General features: G+C 38.5%; 1 protein-coding gene across 1 annotated transcript in view; it reads left to right on the top strand.

Annotated features, from left to right (window-relative positions):
- The window catches only part of LOC135417901 (mannose-binding protein-like), an 85,882-nt gene that overhangs the window by 32,584 nt on the left and 37,607 nt on the right, over nt 1-15,691 (top strand). The window contains exons 3-4 of the mRNA XM_064662544.1: nt 3,831-4,012; nt 12,378-12,451. The gene's annotated coding sequence lies outside the window, so the exon portion shown is untranslated. The remainder of the gene's footprint in view (nt 1-3,830; nt 4,013-12,377; nt 12,452-15,691) is intronic.

Raw genomic sequence — 15,691 nt, 5'->3', positions numbered from 1 at the left:
CAAACTCCCTTAGTTTTATCTGCTCCTTGCTTTTTTCCTCTAACAGTCCCTTCATACGCTGTATATATATATATGTAACTAAATCAAGTAGCAAAAGCCAACATGACACCCATATGTACGAGTAATTAGCAGGTACAGGCTGATTGCCGTCAGAAGCAGGTAATGTTTCGGCACTAATGGGCCATTACAGTGAGTGGGCATTATAGTCTCAGCACTTCTTTTGTGTGATAATGTCTTCCTGTGCATTTTCTGCTTTTCGTGCTGACAACAGCCTGAAATATAACTGCAGCTAAACCAGGTAATCCACCTGATCTAGATCTCCTCACTAAGGAAAAACAGTTGGGAAAAAGAAGTATTTGGAGTAGTATTAATATTTCAGAAGTATGTTTAAATCATCTAAGGCTTGTATTGTTTTCCACTCCAATCATGCTACTTGTTTTTAAATAAAAGCTTACAGGAATCCATTCAATTCACAGGAGAGCTACAAAACTGCAATGCATATATCCATTCCTGTGAACTGTTTATTATATTGTTGCAATTCATCTTCCCCTCCAGATATGTATGTTAGCTGATCAACTCGACAATTGGAAACATATCCGAAATGCCTGTGGCTCAAAATAGATTTTGGAAGGGGGGGGGAGGGGGGGGAAGTAAATCGTTCACTTTGAGCTTTATTTGTAAAGCATACATTCTTGTTTCATTTTCTGATTCTCTCCAAAGCAGTACACAGGGACTAGTAGATGCAGTGTTTTTACTTATCAATGGATAAAAAAAGTTCTGCTCAGTTCTGTAAGTATTTATTGGTGCCATTAGGGACTGGGAGACTGAGGTAAGCAGAGAGAGGATCATAGCTGCTTCTGCCCTGGCTTAGCTGTTTTCACAGCTCTGAGCCTCACCTGCAGCAGTAGCTTCTCCTCCACTTCACAGCATGGGGTTTGGACCAGGCGAGTTGTTTTGCAAGGGCTTTGTGCAGAGTAGCTTCCCATCAGGGATGACTAAACAGAGACCCGCTGTGTGGGTTGCTTAGGAAGGGAGAGACTATTTGATCGTATGCTGCAAACCACATTATACCTGGGAAAAAGAGAATTTTCCTTCTCTTTTTAGCCTGGCTCTGTAGCTTAACAACCTTGGTGTAGCTAGAGCATGGAAAGTCTGTCTGTGGGAGGAAGATATCAGATGTCTGGAGATATAAGATTCCAACTGCTGTAAGCCTCACTCCTCATTTTATACCTACCTTGGGAACAGCACAGACTAAAGCTGTTCATGTGAAATGACTAAACAGAGAGCACCTGTTCAGAGAGGGAAATGCAGTGAAAATGGGTATGTCCAAATGACTATGTGGTTGCACTGCATTCCTCACCCAGCCATGCAGGAGCTCTAATGTGAGAAACCATGAAGCCTTGTTTGGGGAATTAGTACCCACTAAGCCCAGCAAAGGGACTGTGGCCAGGGATGTGGTGGGCTGCCTGTGGCAGGAAGGGCTGGCTCCCTCCCCTGCTTCCCCAGCTGCAACTGCTCGATGCCTCACCCATGTCAGTGCATCTGGGCACCTAAATCACTGTTGAGCTTTCCCTGAGCGAGTCCAGCATCCCAACAGTCTGTAACAGCTGACATGCTGTTCAGCAAACTGCTCTTTGCTACCTCCTCTTTAAGTCCTGTTTCTTCATGAACTCCAAGTTATCCTAAACTGGAATGTGTTTGTGCAATTTCTCAGGATCTGTAAATCCAGGACCATAGTAAGATGACAGTATTTGTGATCCAAGCCTCAGAATACTGTAGACAATGTGATCTCAGCATCTGTTGTGTGAGATAATTGGTATGTCTTGGCTGTGTGTCTAGTGTTAGGCTGAGCAGAAAGATGAACACACTGTGCAGATTGAGGTTAAGCCAAGAACAACATTTCTCTGAATGTCGCTGGAAGTGAGTCCACAGCATGATCTTGCAAATGTGATGTGTCTCCCCGTGAATCCTTTACTCTCTTTCTACCAGATACTGTATAGTGCCATGTAGGTTTGTTTCTTTTGTGATTTATGTGGAAAAATATCTGTCATCACCCTGTTTACAGTCTCTAGACACTGTTCTTATTTGATGTCACTGTCATCTGAGCCACGTGAGATCATTCCCATTGTGCACTTACATGGTGGACTCTTCTAACATATGCTATTCGATCTGTTTACCTGGAACGTGGCACTGCATTGAGTGTGAATAAAGCTACAGTCACAGAGCAGTAGAAGAAACAGCAGGAAAAGCAGATATGCAAGAACACACGTAATTGATTGGAAGGAAAGTGAACGATGCTCACTTTGAATATGAGGGGTTTGATTTACGGTGATTTCTGTTACTTGCCAGCAAAAAAACTAGTCCTTGATATTGAAGACCTTTCTGTGGACTTTATGTTGTGCTATGAATAACAGCAGGAGCATCTTCATTTATGTGTAAAAGTGATCACAAGAAATTTTTTTTAACTGTAAGTTTAAATTGTAAGGGTTTTTTTTTAATATGTCACTTGTTCTTTTGTAAAGTGTGGCTGTCGATCTCCAGACACTCATGAAGACCAATATGCTTTCAAAATTTACCCAAATTTTGAAACCAAACATATTGAAGTCTCAGTTAAGTTCTTCCTTTTGCCTTGGCAAAAACAGTGAGCTAATTGTGATTTAGCTTCAGATTTCCATGTTTTATGAAAGGAAGAACACCTGTCTTACTGTGATCCTTGCAATTCTTAAAATCGTTTCTGGGACAGTTGTGCTCAGATGCAATTTCTACAGTGGTAAATGAGGTTTTGTGAACTACTTGCAAACCTATCTGAAGCTCTTGAACCCCTTCTTTATTTTCTGTAGTGATTATTCTCCTTCCCTCTTTCTCCCCTCTCTCTTTTTTATTTTCTTTCTTTTTCCCTGACAAAGGTAAGTTCATTTTAAAGTCACATTTTCCCAGTCTTGTACTGGGGAGGATGAATCCCAAAATACTAACTAGTTTAAATTCACTCTGTACAGTTTTACTGGGCTCACTGCAAAGCTTGCATACAACAAAGGAGACTTGGCATCAGCTCTAAAAGAATTCAGCTTGAAAAATTGTATTTTCAGCAAAATACTCTATCTCCATCCTCTTTTTTTTCCACTCTTCAGTCTCTCGATTTATTTTATTTTTTTAACTTTTTTTTTTCATCTGAATGCTCTTTGCTTCACTTTTCTTCCTATTTTATTTTCCCTTAAATGGGATTTGATACCAGTAGAGCTGGGATTCAGGCTGATCTTTTAGAAGCAGAATATGTTGGAGTTACTCATTAATTACAGTAAGTACATTCATCTCTTATTAAGTATTCACGTATTTAAAGTGAAAATTTTAATTTCAATTTGGAAGATCCTGCTAGCACTTATGTAACTTTTTTATTTAACAAAAAAAGCAGAAAACAACCCAGAAACTTGCTTTTTTCATACTCAACAGTATGAACAGCAGTTTCACACTGTAAATCATACTGCATAATACTAAAATTTCACACTATAAATCTGTAAATCATAAATTATAAATATAGCCTATGACTACATCACTATGTGCAGTGATCACATTTTCCCAAGTTTTTCCTATAACAATTTAAGGCTTCTCTTAGGGTTTCTCATATTGGTACTGCAAAATGGTGATGATTTGGTAGAAAGCACTCTTATTTCTAGTTTGAAACAGTGTGGTGCCACAGTTCAGTGGTCAAAAGCAGAGCTGTACAAGTGGGCTGTGCTAACAGAGGGTGTATGTGATGGTCTGTGGATGATGATCTTGGCCTGACCACTGTCCTTGCAGTGTTCTCTTACCTATTTCATTTTTGCCTTTTACAGGATTTTCAGTTAAAGGATTGTATATGCCATTCCACTAAAGTCTTAAGTGTTGATCAAGTCAATGAAGTCTTGCAACCTCTATGTGTGACAGAGCATGATCTTCAATATCATCAGCCAACAACATGAACTCCTCCCAGAAGAGAAGTAATTTGCTTTCCAGCCATGAAAATGCAAGGTTGGTGGTAAGTAGAAGAGGGGAACTATGAAAAAGCACCAAAAATGCAAGTGCATTGCAATAAAACCTGAGAAAACAGACAGAGTTTTATGTCAATTCTGATGGCACCATGCATATCTCTTCATCTAGCAGAATACACTCAAGACACATTTTTATACTCCTTAGAAATTTTTAAGCACCTTTAATTAAGATTAGATTGGATCATCACTGATATATATAAATCTTCAAGCTCACTGTCCCAGTGAATATAGTGAAGATGTCAAAACTTCTGTGGAGTAAAATTCATGCTATTGTGCAAGTTAATGGTAATGGATTATGACTAAGAGTAATTAAACAGTAAGACCTTTTCCTATATCAGTAAGACCTTTTCCTATATCATGTGTGTCTTATATGAAATTAATCTTGATTTGAAATAAGCAGGAAGTTTGCTTTTGACTTTATTGGCAGTGCTCTTTACCCATTGCATTCTACAGCTTTTGAAATCAAAAGAGAAAGAAGACAAAGTTGTTCATATTTTTTTGCTATAACTGTCCCTTGGAAACTGTTGACCAGCAGGTATCTCTTGGAAGGATGGTGGATGCAGATGCACTGCAGGTTCCTGCATCAGTCTTTAATGCTCTCAGGGAATTCCCTGGGGCCCCAACATGCTATTTATTAGACAAGGTGATCCTTACCTCCTCTTGGTAGAAGACATCATATTTCTATTGCTCAGGTAAGACTCTAACAATCTCCAACATGATCCTCAGACTGCATCCTCTGTTTAGTTTTTAAGTGAGCTGACTTGAATGCTTTTTAATTTATTATCATGTTGTCAGCAGGTTAATTATCCTCTTCTCATTGTTGTCCATGTCACTGCATTAATTTTTTTTAAACAGTTGAAGTAATTCTGCTATTTACACAAAGCTTCTGAAGAAATCATATTGCAGTATAAGCAGGGTTTCAGAAGCATTTCATACTTCCTTTTAAGTAGTTTCTTCTATCATTTTAGTTTTACAATTTGTGTCATTACATTTGCATGAGGTTGTTACTATTCTAATACAGTATTTTATTGCACTGTCTTGTCATAAATCTTCCTGCTGTTGGATGTTGATCTTCCTGGTCTGAAAGCTTCCTACCATCTGAGGTATTAACTGCATGTTTTGCATCCAATTATCTTTACACTAACTATACTCTATGTGTTGTTAAAGATCTGGACAGATGTTTGTGTGGCATCTCTTGAGCCTGTGGGGGGAAAAGTATACCAAGGAGGAAAGTATTTAAGTGAGAATGAGTACATGTTTCTTCTGAAATTCCATTTTTAGCCATTTATCATTAGCTGTCTCAGTACATGCAAAATTTTTCCTAACAGGAGTCTCCCTGAAGAGGGCTTTCTTGCTTTGTTGCAGCCTCAATTCTTGTTCAACACTGGATGTGTCTTCTATGTTAGACTGTCAAAGTGTCTGATAGCAGAAAGGAATTTTTTACAATGTTTTATCTATTGTTGGGGTATCAGACATAGGATGCACACCTGATTGTTGTTGGTTTCATTGCTCTAACCTCAGAAGACTGAGGAACCAGTCTCCTGAACTGAGACAGATCATTACAGCACCTTTTATGGACCAGCCTTTCTCATATCCTAGACTTCAGTTGTTAATTTCTGTCCCTCTAATTTCCTGGTGAGTGATGATGAAGGTGCAAACTTTATGTTTGTCTCTTAGTCAAAAGCCACCCTCCTACAGAAATACAATTATATTGAGAAATTTCAGTAGAAATCAATATTAATCTGATTTTAACCTACTGTAGTTTTTTTAATTTAGCATGCCACATAGTCTTACAAGTGCCAAGGGTGTTTCTTACACAGAGCCTGAAAGGAATTTAATCTCATTTTAAGTTGCAGCTCCACACAATTTAAAATCTATGGCACTTCCTCGTATTCTTCTCCCCAGCCAGGTTTTAATCAGTATTCCATTCTAAAATGAAATTGAAGATAATTCTGAAATATGATTTCAGATACAGGGGTGTATGTATGCACATGCACGTGTGTCTATATGTATGTGTACATATATTTTATGTACAGGTGTAAAATAGTTCTACTACCATAAACCTAGTAGTAGGTTTGGAATAATACACAGGTATTATTCCAAGAGCATTTACTCTTACCCTTGACGTCTGATGTCACACTGAATTGGATCCTTTTTCCTCTTGATTTGTTCCACAGAACAGTTCTAAACTGCTGCTTTTTGAAAACGGTGATGGATTCCAGAGGAAGAGAGTTACATTGCAAAAACAGAATTACAGAATCATGCCTGGCTTAGGCAGTAGAATAAACTGGATTCAAAGTCTTTATGTTTTCACATATGTACAATACATTGAACAAAGAAAAAGTGAAGGACTGAGTTAATTTCTTTTTCTGTAAATGTCCTCCTTTCTTTTTGAAGCTTGTTGCATTAAAAAGACTCCACTTTAATAACAGTGAGCTATAATATAATTTCTAGTGAGTGTGAAAGGCATCAACATCCTAGACACACAGGCTGCCTGCAAGAAGCCAGGCAAGTGTCAAACAGGTTCCTCTTTAAGACTTAAGAAGATTATATGCTGCTGTAGAAGCCCACTGTGCAATTACTTCACTTTCATAGTCACAAATTGCTGCTGAAATCCTTCTATCTGATAGTGTTTGATGAAGCATTTAACATTTTGAATCACAGCGGACTAATACAGTTCAGAATGAATCTTGAATATTTTAACTGGATTAAATATGTCTGAGACTTTTTTGTCTCAATATGCCATGCTTTTATACTTCAAGAAAATCTCAAGCACTTTAAAACTATAGTACTGAAAATGCCATATGCTGCTAGACATGCTATAGAACAATGAAAAAAATTCCACCTTTCCTTGGTGGCTCTGGCTGTTCCTTTCTGATCATGAAGTATGTATTAGCTCTTTCAGGCAATTGAGCAGTCCCATTGTCCCAGGCACAGAAAAGCATAAAATCACTGGCAATCACTTTGCCATTGTGTTTGGAGATTAAAGGACAGGACCTGACAAATGAGGCAGACCTTGAGTCAGAAGATGAGGGGTAGCATCAGATAATGCAGCTAAACAGTATGTCTAGCACAGATTAGCTCTGAATGAATTCTTGACCAGTCATTGCTTTGCCAACCTCTTTGCCATGGCAAGGTCTTGATTTATCTTTCAGGTAGTATTGATTTTTGGTTTTTTAATTTTGAATATTATTTTGTATTCAGTTTTAATTAAGATTCACACTGGTCTTGTAAACTTTCAGGAATGCACAAAGAGCGTTTACCATACATTAGAAAACCTGTCTAAATGCTTATTTCTGTGGTTGTTCTCTTTACTTCCATCCTGCCACCTGAATAACCTCATCCTGGCAGCACATCTTTGTATCAATATCAGTTTTCTAATGTAAAAAGCAGCTTATAAGGATTTATGTGAAGGTCTTGGGATGATTCAACTCTTGGCTTGCGTCTCTGCAGCAGAAGGCTGCGGTTTCCATTTCCACCTCGTGTGCTAGGCTTATACCCAATGCTTGGCACTGTCTTTTGGTGACGGGGGGTGTTTCACTGAGGAAGATGTCACCCTGAAGATGACATGATGAACTCAACTCTATTGTTTCTCCATCTGGAAATGAAACCTCCAAGGAATACTTCAGAAGGTGCAGGATCTTAGCTTAGGGCACCACCAAACGTTCCTAAAATCATTGCCGTGGCAGTGTGTGTGTGAGATGTTCAGTACACGACAGCCACGTTTCTGCCTGAAGAGTTTTTGCGACATCACTGCCTATATCATTTTCATCAGTGCACAGCATCTGTTATGCCATTTGTAAAACACTCAGATTTCTATTAGCAGAGCAGAATTTTTTCTTCTGTGCAAGTGATAGCAGTTGTAGCAAGCCAGTTTTGCTGCTGCCTCTTCTTCCCACCTCTGGAGAGGTGGATTCTTCCTGTTGCTGCAGCTGCTGGGAGAAAGTCAGTTGTAGAAGTCAGAGTGTGGCACCACTGGAGCATTTAAATGGGTCTGCCATGGGAAATACTGTAGCTGATTTCATATTGTTCAGTGATATGTAGACAGAAATTCTTTAATTATGATGTATGGTCAAGGCAGTCACAAGGGGCAAATATTGATAGTTTAGAATTGTCTTTAGTAAAAGGAGCTTGATGTATCTAGGGAAAGTAGAAAATTTTTAGCTCATTATGATATTCTGCTTTTAATCTACACTTAGAAAAAAATTATCTTCCTGCATTCTATATAGTGGATGCCATCTGTCCCTGTCCATCTAACTCCTTATTACCCCAGATTTTCTGCACTTCCCTGTGAGCTTATTACAGCTTTCTGCTCTTGTTTTCTTCCTCCCCTTTTCAGAAGGAAGAAAGGAAGGATCTTTCGAGTCCTTCCTCCTATTTCCTTTGATTTGAGAAACATGGAAAATGCTTGACCTGCGTGTGAAAACTATGATAGCCAAGGACCAGACTTCAGCCCTGTGTTTTCATGCTTTTCCACAGGGAACATACACATGAATATGCACAGATCTACATACAGCCCATTAAAGAGCTTGTTCTCACACAGTGATGTGATAGTAGATTTCAGATAGATTTGGGGTTAGATAGACACAAAGAAAATACTGCTGTTCTGTTTCCTTTAGGCTGGGTGTTTGGTAGTCCACTGTACAATACTTAGTGCAGTAGGTTTTCATGCATTGATGTCAGAACTTACTCCCCTCAAACCTGAAATTATGATTTGTTGTTTCCAAGATAATCCTTTGCCAATGGCTTTCTGTCTGTCTACTTTCTGATAGCCTAAATGCCATTAAGAGTCTTTATTTCAAACTTCCCTAGATGGCTGTAGGACCTACGAGATTAGCAAGTTTGCAATTTCTTGCCATGAAAGAACAAACCTGTTTATGTTTTCATTGGTTTGGGTTTTTAGGTTTTGGTTGCTTGTTTGGGTTTTTCTGGTGGGGGGACTGTTTCCTTTAGAAGTCTACTTAGAAACTATAGAAAATCAGAACTGTAATTATTTGTGGAGGCTTGTGTCAATATGACAAGATTGGACCATATTCAGAGTGCAATTTGGATGTTGATAGTGTTTAAAAAAAAAAGAAATAAAGAACCCCAAGCCAGTGAAGTCCCAAACTCAAATCCATAAAGACTACAAATGAGAAAGAATTGTGTCTCGCAGTCTTAAGTAATGTAAAGTAGTCTGGCTTCTCTTCAAATGATTTAAGCATTTAGCATATAAGATCTTTTTTAAGTCCAAATCTGTCTTTTCTAAGAATTGAGCGTGTTACCTACAAGCAATATGGCCCTGTGTTATTGTTCCTTTGGCACTTGCTTGGACTGCTTTTATCCTGTAAATATTCACAGTATATAATTTCTATTTTTCATTTGTAACTAATAGGTAATATTGAACACTTCTCTGTGAAGGTTTTATGTGAACAGCACTAAATTTTCCATCAGAGTTGCTATAAATTAGGTTTTATTCTAAGTTTTTTTTAATATCATTGCCTTCAGTGACTACAGAAATAACTGACAAGCAGCTATTTTTCTGGTGGTATGACAGATTCTTCCATTTACACTTGGAAGTATATGGGCTTAGGGAACCTAGAAAATACTAAAAGGGAAATGAGATGTCAGGAAGCTCTCAGGTTAGAACCCTGGTTGTCATCTGGCGTGATGAGTAAATAGATTTTAACTTAAAAGCGTGTTCTTTACTGTTACATATATCCATATGTATTTTAAAATACAGATGTTAGTGTTTTCTCATTTTCTTACTGATCTGTGTTATAGGGTCAGCATTATTTCAGGCAGCATGAATTATTGCAGGCAACACAAGTTATAAATAAATGGACAATTCGTCTTATTCCATCATGTTTAGAAAAGTAAGAGAATAACCAGAAATGGTGACCATGAATACTGGGACCAACTTGAGATTAAATTAATTGAGCATCTTTATTAGCTTATAGAACTCTGAGTCTTGTCTGGGTTTCTCACTGCATTGGGCTGCAGAGTGCTGTCTGACTCTTCCTTCTAGCTAGAGTTTTGCTGCTTCTGCAAGTCAAATCTGGTTGCTGCTGTTCAGAAACAAGTTTAGGGATCACATTGGCATGTGTAATGAAAATAGTTTTGAGCATAAGTGTCAGGCTATTGGATACTGTTATGCCTTTGTACTCTAGCAAATGCAAATATTTTCAGCAAAGTGTGGCATAGTTTTAGTACTTACCTATACATAAACACTTGTCTCAATCCACAGCTCACCAGTGTGTCAGACTTCTTCAGTTACTCTCTAGGTTTTATAAAAACTCAGTTAAAAATATTTTCTTTGTAAATTAGATGTTAGGCACAGTTACAGTCAGTAGTGATGCCTCATTATATTACAAATAGTTTGTGAATGGTTTGGATAGGCCTTTTGGGTCATAACAGTGAGTGATGCCAGTGACTGGGACTAGAGATGGCACACTGTGAAGCACCAGCCTTGCTGATATGAGCAGAAAACTTTCCTCCTCCTCTCTTCACCACAAATGGAATTTTAAAGAGCAACAAAAAATGCACTCTCAAGGTGTACTATGATGTCCTATTATCCCTATGCAGGGGATACCAAGGTCATACCAAGGGTACCAATGTTCTAAAGTATTCACAACTTCTCTGGAGTCACTTTGGAGAGCTAAATCTTTCTCTGTGTCTAAGCTCAGAAATAACTCGTGATAGAATTTTGTGGAAAAACAGTTCTGAAAAGTATTTACAAGTGAGAAAAAATATATTTTTTTAGTACCACGAAGAACATCTTGCATCTTTGCAGTAGTATGAATGTGCAAGTAGTATCGGTTTTGTACCTGCAATTCTCATGATGCAAAATTAAGTTGAAAACCCTAAATTAAATTTGTTTTACAGTCCACAGAAATAAGAGAGCATGCATCCTCCACAGAGTCTCATATGTGAGCAAAGTTGCCTATAAAATAGGCTTCTCCTAGGGAATTTAAGTAGTTTTCTTCTTTAAGAAAAATATGGCAGTTAGATGCTCTGCCAAAATTCTAGTGGCTTAAAACTCCAAGATCTCTGCAGAGATCTGGAACGATGCCACTTTGGAACATGATTTTTATCAACAGGGATTAGAAGGGATGATCAAAACAAATTTAAAGTTTTAATAAACAAACAAGTTTCCATCTTCTTTGCTTAGATTACTATTTCCCCCTTATGCAGGTATTGCTAGAGTGCAGGTAGCAGATGGGATTCTTGTTCTTCATTAGACTTTAATATCATTTCATATATATTTAAAATTTATAACAGGTCTCATGAATTCAAATGAGATGTTGCAGTTCACAGTTACAACTGCAATAACAGTTATACAGATTTTAGAAAATAGCCAACCCCAGGTGTTGACTCATGAATATTTATACACATCAGTCATCATGGAAGCAAAATATGATTTGGACCTGATCCTATTCCCAATAAAATGGATAAAAAACACCCAGTACTAGAAGTGATCCTTTAAAAGACATCATAGAAAAAACTAATAACAATATTTCCCCATCCCTGTGTGCTTCCCCAAAAATAGGATGGGTGAGAGGGATCAGAAAATGAAAGATATAATTTTGACTTTTTTTAATTATTGAAATGGCACATACTTTTCCTAAATTTTGAGTATATTCTTATCTTAATACATTTAATCAAAGCTATTTCAACATCCAATCTTTTAAAAAATGTATTTGAACTTAAGCATATGTTCTTTCCATTCTAAATTTCATTAATAAAAGCAATCTTTATGGCACCTGTGAAAGGAAAAGCATATATAAAAAATTTTGAATCAGAAAAGATTTTATTTTAGTTTTATGTGGCTGTAATGCAGCCAAATGGATTTTTCTAACTTAAAAAACCACTCATTCAAACCAGGAAACTTTCTATTCCAAAATATGATTTTTGGAGTGTTGTAGGGAAGAGGAAAAAAAAGAAAAAAGAGAGAGAGAGTCTGTAGATTAAATGAGGTAAATACAAATTACTGGTAAAGTATGAGCTCTAGGCCAGATTCTGATTTTATTTGCACCTTTGTAGATACTCAGATATTTCCATTAAGTAACATTGTTAGAGATTTATTTCATGACACTGAGACCTGGATATTCCACATGAACGTCTGACAAAGCAGAGGTGACATTTTGACAGATCAGGAAAAGAAAATCAAACCAGACTTCATATAGAACTTACATTTTTCACTCTTTCCTCAATTCTATGTTTTCCTCCTGAAAACAATACTCCTTGAACCAAGGAGACAGTCAAAAGGGTAGGAGAAAATACTTGTGGCAATTAAAAGAATGTAAATAAAGGTTTGGAAGACATGGTCAATTGCTTAGAAAGACTCAGATCTGTTCTTTTTTTTTTTTTTAGTGGCCATGGATGATGGGAGAAGTCGTGCATTCTATTCCTTTTCCCAGTAGTCTATAATTTTCTTGCATTGGCAGGTAAGATATTAAAATGTTAAAGACCTGATGGTAAGCTCAGTCTGGGAAGTCTTCCCTGTCTTTCAAGCTAAAGAATTGTACTTGTAAAGTACAATTGCAGAACACTGTAAACAAGTGCAGTTGCCAGCAAAATTAGAAAATAGTAGCTTCTTGTCTGTTTATTTGATCATGACAGTTCTTTAGCAGTGGAGAACAAAAAAAAGTTGATTTCATGAGGTGAGAGGACCAGAACTATTCACTAAGAACTTTGTATGTGTTCAGTTATCTTTCAGCTTTCTAACTTGTGTCAACTTCCAAAACTAACTTCAGTTTCAGGAGCAATATTACTTAAGTAAAACATGTAAATATGGGAAAGTTTTTTGCAAATATGGCAAAAGTGATACTTCAGTTCACAGTGGCTTGTCTTGAACACTTATGAAATGAGAGTTTTTGAATAGCCTTTTTGTATTTGTGATAAAGACTTTGAATCCCAGAAGATTTACAGAAAGCAATTAAGGATGTTATTCCATTAGTGTTCCATTTAAAATATTTCACACTTAATAAGGTAACAGAAACAATGTCTGACTTTGGTGTTTAAATTTTAAGCTGAGTATAGTCAGAGTGAAAAATACTTTGATGGGAAAAGAATTATCTTGGGAATTATTTGTAATATGCAATAGGACCAAGAGATAATTGTTAAAGTTCTGCTTTAAAAGAAATACAAGAGGACGTAAATTAAAATTCTTTTTTAAGCAGGCTCAGAGAAGAAGGCTACTCATCTGGCTGTCATATAGGCAATTTTTCATTGTCTTTCATTTATTTGCATTAAATATTAAATATATTTTTAATAATGTACACAGATCTCTTTGTTGAGTGTAGTGTTGCATGGGTGGGGTGCAATGCCCAGGTTACACATGACATTGTCTTTGCTTTATTCAGTGCAACTGTGTAAGGAAGGACAGCCAGTTCTTCTTATGTGGTCTCAAGACTGATAATCAGGTACAGGCAAGTTGACATTGATTCTACGCCTCAGAAGGGATTGATATCAGGGGGAGTAAGTGGCATAGAGGGGAGGAGTTAGATGGCTGCTTGAAATCTAAAATCATGACGAAACCTCCTCCATTTTAGGATATCAAGGTAGAAGCAGGCAGTGGCAAACACCATGGGGTGTCTTTACTTCACCAGAGAGATGTATTTTGTATTTGCTTAGTAACTGTAACTACTAACAGAAGTCTGCACTATCTTGGGAAACAGCTTAGTGCATATTAATTTCTTGGAATTGCCTAAAATAAAGCAGAAAGTACAGTCTATTTTCTATGGACTCAAACAATTAAGGCAAATTTAAATAGATTAAACACATCTATCTGTATTTAAGCAGAAAAGGGATTAATACTTAAATATAACAATATAACCCTTTTTCAGCTGTATGTCAGGCAAAGTTTGGAGCTCTGTGCTGCATAATGATTAAAATTAATACAGAAGTATTGCTTAGAGAGGAAAGACATTTTAATGCATATCTTCTAATTGATTAGCAACCAAATAGGACATAAAGACAGCACAAGAGAAGGAAAGAGTGTGAGTCATCAGATGCCCTAGCACTTACTCTGTTGCCATGAGGAACATCATCTTTAGTTACAGTTTCATGACTCTGCATTGCTGTAGTTGATAATTCACAGTGCACAAGAGCAATAGGCTTGTGTGGAACCTAGTGAAATTTGGATCCCAAAAAGAAGTGGGGATGACTGAATGTGTGCCATTTTCAGATTAGCGATTCAGATGTAAAATAGTCATTCAGAGAGACCATAATGTTCTGTGAGAAAATCTGTTTGACACGTACCAGCAGTACATTTCATCAAAACTGTGGTGGTGGAGACTGCTATATTCTCTAGCCACAGAGCAGAGATGTACTGGTGAAGACAAACGTTGCCTGTACCCAGCAATGTGCTTTAACTCTGGTGCGGAATGGTCACAGGTGGACCTGGAATAAATGTCTTCACAGCAGCAGCATAACTATGTTTGAGGAAACATCAGTGTAGGCAGGATAGTGATGTGGGTGTTTCATGAGTTTAGTCTGTATTGTTGGGGTTAGAAACCACTGCATGATTTGGAGTTGAGAAATCAAAGTATTAGCCAGCTGAGGGAGAAATCCCAATTCTTTCTGACTCCATTACTAAACCTGGCAGCATCTTAAGTTGCCAAAGGGATGATATTCTATATAATAGGACTACCACATTCATGGCAGGGAAGCAGACTGCACACAGGCAACCAAGCCGTTGTCAACCTGTTTGCAACTGGCCTAGACTAGTGGGAAACTGGCTTCTCCCGCTGTTCCAGAGCAGCAGCTCTTCCAGCCCGGGGCGGCGCCGGCACCGCTGCCTGCTAAAGGGTTCTCTCGGGGTCAGCGGCATCCCGCCCAACCTCCGTCCGCCTGCAGAACCAAGCGCTGCGGCAGCTTTCTGCTCCAGGAAATGACTGCTTTGGCCCAGGTGATCGCGGGCGGTGGGGAGGCCGTGCGGGGGCTCGGTCCGCGCCGGGGCAGGCGCTGCGGGGCTCGGTGCTCCCGGCGAGGCTGCGGCGCTGCCGCTCCCCCTCGCGGCCGCCGCCCCGCTCCGCCCCGCTCCGCTCCTCCGCCCGAGCCCGCGGCAGAACCGCGCTCTGCAGAGCCCGCCCCGCGCTTCCAACGCACCGGCCCGTCTGGGCGTTCGGGCTCGGTGCAGCTTGCTCTCCCCTAATGAACAGCACGGTTATTTTCAGCTCCTCTCCCAGCCCGTTTTCCCCTGCTCCTGCCTGATAGAAACAGCAGGAAGCGCGAAGAAAATCAAACCGGTGCCTTGAAAGGCTTTAATGCAGGAATTTTCATTTATCTTGTGCACTGAATAAACACTCCGAAGAACTCAATTACTGTCCGGTCACGTTCAGGGAGATGTTTCAGCTTCAGCCCAACAGATCGGCAGTGCTTTCCTTAACCTCCTCATCTTCTGACACTGAAGACTTCTACTTCAGGATGTCTGCGAAGTATTTCGATGGCATTGATCTATTTTGATCACACCCATGTTAATCTGTTCTCCCAGTACCTCAGCAGGCATTACAGCCTCTAGAAGCAATTTCAAACCATTACTGTGTTGGACTGTGGAAGCATAAAAAGTGCAGTAAATCCAAGAGCATTGCAATAAATGTGATGGGGAGGTTTGTTGTCAAAATCTTAATCTAGTAAAATAGTTGTTACTTTGTACATTATTTAAATACGAATTTAAATTCAAA

Source organism: Pseudopipra pipra, chromosome 8, assembly GCF_036250125.1.
Source record: "Pseudopipra pipra isolate bDixPip1 chromosome 8, bDixPip1.hap1, whole genome shotgun sequence".
Classification (NCBI taxonomy): Eukaryota; Metazoa; Chordata; class Aves; order Passeriformes; family Pipridae; genus Pseudopipra; species Pseudopipra pipra.
This window is presented reverse-complemented; position numbering and strand designations above follow the sequence as displayed.